Raw genomic sequence first — 3,847 nt, forward strand, 5'->3', positions numbered from 1 at the left:
TGAAGCCCATCAGGCTGTCAATATTCCACTTTAAAGTAACCTGAAAGTTTTCCCATATTCTTGATTCAAAACTGTTTGGAATACTCTTCTATTTTGTTTTTTGCTTGTTTTTTTTGCAATTTTTTCCATCTTCAATGTTCTTCTGCTGTTGTTAGCACCACCCTGGTTCCAAAAAAAGGTTGAACAGGGGCTATGGCAAATCCACAATCCTAGGGCTTTTGGGTTTGGCAGGGCCTTTTTTATCTTGGTTTTAAAAAAACATCAGCAAAACTAATGATGTGCCCAAAGGCTGATAGTTTTGAGGACTGCTACCTGAACATATTCCAGACTATGTGATCAAAACACCCACAATATTTTATCCACATTCTGACATTTCGTTACTGTTGATTTGACTTATTTAAATGGGAATAACAAAGATGTATAGTCTCATTCACAAAAGAGAGGATTGCCTTACAATTTTCTAATTTTTCCTTTCAGCCCCTAACAGCCAAGGACACTTAGAGGAACTTTAAAGTCCAAACTTATGGGAAACCGAACACAGCAAGAGAGAAAAGAATGGAAGTTAAACCGTTAAAATTTAAACATTACAAGGGTTTAATGGACATGGGTCTTTGGGCAAAATGAATTGTTTGCATCTCAGACTAACATGGACAACCTGTCACAGCCCCACAAGAGAAAAACTCATCATAAATTTCAAAGACTTTTTTTGGCGTTATCTTTTCCAGGCCTTTTCTCCCCTCTTTTTAATGAAACTTACCCGAAGAGGTCTATTAATTTTTTTTCATTTAAGATGTCTTACTTAAAGGTTTCCCCAAAGTTTATCTGTCCTGGTGTCTATATAAAAATGGGAAATCCAGTAGAAAGGGCCCGATTCCTTTTAAAACTTGCATATTTAATCTTTTTTAAATCTGAATCAAGCCTTCAACAAATCCCAACCTCTTCCTTGGACAAGCTGAAGGATGGGGTAGATTCATACGGTGGATGGATCGTGGACGCCCGCAACCTCAGTATGTGTTTGGGAACTGCAGGTCTGAATTGGTCAGCCCAAAGGGGTGCCTTGAGGGTTCCTTTCTCCGTCCGTTCAGTTTAAAATTGTAGGCTGGAGCTGGAAGTTTGACATCCGGGGAGGGCCCGGGGGTGAGCAGGCTCCCCACGGAGAATCCACTGCATCCCGAAAAGGATCATCTCCAGAAGAGCGCCAGCGAAAAATGCTTCACCGCCTGCTCCGGGACAGACGGGGATCGCCTCCACCCCATCGACTCTTCAATTGGGGGAAAAGTTTAAAATTATCGTTATTGTCTGTTTTACCTGCATTTTATCCTCTCTAATTTAATATTTTTTTTATCAGAATGCTGCTGCTGGATTATTGAATTTCCGGGGGATTAAAAAAAGATCTATTATCCATCTAAAAGATGTCATTTTACTTGCCCGTTTACTTTTAAATGGCTAAATGGTACAACACCATATACTATAACTTTGAAAATTATTTAATAATTAGTAAAATATAATTCAAAATACCCCTGCTCTTTTAAAAACAAAAATTTATTGATTAAGGTTTGAGGGAACATTGAAATTTTGATTAAAGTCATCTGCAGTTGTTTACTACCACCCCAAAATTTCTCTGAATACCCTGACTTAGATCAGATGCAAGACCTTTCAAATTTGAGGGGAAAAACAAAAAAAGCCAACAAAGTAGTGGGGAAGAAAAGGGGAAAAAAAAAGACATAGAATCTTTACTTTAAAGTAAGACAGAAAGCAAAGACAGGAAGAAAACTGATGTAGTAAACATGAAAATGTTTAGAAAAGACATGCAACAAGTTAAATCCACCAAATTAGTGAAGGGCTATCAGTGCGCTCTTCAAAATGATATCACCCGAAGACATACATAGACAAAACATTACGCTCTCTAATTTTATTTTTCTTTTCACTATGGGAGTAATGTTTTATTTTTTTTATTTTACAGATATACACTGATGTGGCCATTCACTGACCTCTTATGAATGTCAACTGCTTACTTTAGAACACTGTACTGGAGCATCATATCAATTACTTCTTCAGAATAGGGTTCATAGGCTTGACACAGTTAGTTTCCAAAACCACAAACCTGTCAATGTTATACAAAGTATTCGTTTGTTTCTAAAGACTTTTACAAAAATAATTTAGATTCTTTTTTTTTTTAAGAAATTAATGATGGCAAAAATAGGAGAACAGCTGGACAAACCATTTGCATGATTTGAATGAATAGATGGCCCAAAGTTCATCTGCAGTCTAAAACACCAGTACCACATTCTAAGAGTTGCATTTTACACTACAAAATCAGGTATATACCTTTTGCTTAGAGCACAGAGCAGGACCGAGGCTCCCGGAAAGGGTTGCTCCTGCAGGCACTCCTAACCAAAGCAAAGCATCTTTGCAGGCATTCTGAATGCAGTACTGCTGCAGCTCTAAAGCTGCTTGAGACACCTAGAGCAAAAGTAGAAGAATTCAAAGAGGGGTGGTGCAATTAGAATAAAGGAGCTAGATGTTATTTTCTTATAACTTCATTTTATTTCAGGTACTGTAGCAGCATAGATAATCAGCTATTGTTTGCGATAAAACAACAAACTGAAGTTTTAATCAAAATGCAGTATAGCAAAGTATGTTTTGAATTAGAAATAATAACTAAAACACCAACTCAAATTGCTCCTCCTCACGCCAGAAGCAGCTACCTACTTCAAGATCCCTCCTATATCGCAGGAACCCCCACACCAACATGAAGGGTGAGCTCAGCAATCATGAGAACAGCCACTTCAGCTAGAGATGACCGGCACCCCACAGTATCCACCATCAAACTATCCAATCAAATTTATTAACCCAAATACTGTATTGATTATTCCCAATATTTTTGCTTATCTGCATTTTGCAACTGGCAAGTTTCTATATAAAGACGTAAAAATAATATATATATAAAAAATAATATACATGAAGTAGAAGAAAAGTGTATTAAAAACTAATAAATAAGTCTCTACACTTGTAAAATAAAAGGTGGGCGCTTATGCTAATATTTTGAAGGTTTTTTGATTGTTGATTGATGAAAAGCACCATGCTTTTACTTTTATGTAGTGGTATGAGAGACTTATTTTTACTTTTTAGTACACTTTTAACTTAATATAAGCGTGGTTTTAAAAAGTATTTTTATATATATTATTTTCAACTTTTTAGTCTTGGGTTTGTTTTAGTATAATTTGTAATCAATATTTTACCTTTATTATTTCTCCAATAGCTTATCTATTGGTGAAATCGTTAACTATTCGATGAAAATTTCATTTCTTAATTAACATGGATTAATTGATCAATTAGTAAAACTGATTAGTGATTCATGTATTGTCATTTGGAAGGAGTGACGCAGCAAAATTTCAAGTCATTGACAATAGGAAGTGGGTTAAATATCGATTACAAGATTTGTACCAGGACAACAGGGTGAAGAAGCATGGGAATAAAAACTACTTTGTAAAATAAAGTAAATGATTTACTTCAATATGTTTGACCTTGAAATAAGCTTAGTTTAAAAAAAAAATAAATATAGTCAAACATATTATATTATTTACATTTACACTGTAATTAGCACATGCTTTCTTATCGAAAGAGATAGACACAAATAAGCACAACATATCCAAGTCACCATCAATTTAGGGACTGCTTTGAAACAAGTTACAAGACTAAGTTATAGAAATTGACTGAAACAGATAAACCAATTAAAGGAAAAGACTAATTAATCCTCCCTAACTAAGCAAAAAGAAAAATAAATAAACTAGCATCAAGACACTAGCAAAACACAAATGTTATGATTTGGTTTTTATTGCCACTG

General features: G+C 35.0%; 1 pseudogene; it reads right to left on the reverse strand.

Annotated features, from left to right (window-relative positions):
- Positions 1-2,335: 2,335 nt before the first annotated feature.
- On the reverse strand, positions 2,336-2,463 carry LOC120519565 (annotated as a pseudogene).
- Between the last annotated feature and the right edge of the window lie 1,384 nt (positions 2,464-3,847).

Source organism: Polypterus senegalus, unplaced genomic scaffold (assembly GCF_016835505.1).
Source record: "Polypterus senegalus isolate Bchr_013 unplaced genomic scaffold, ASM1683550v1 scaffold_7194, whole genome shotgun sequence".
Lineage (NCBI taxonomy): Eukaryota > Metazoa > Chordata > Cladistia > Polypteriformes > Polypteridae > Polypterus > Polypterus senegalus.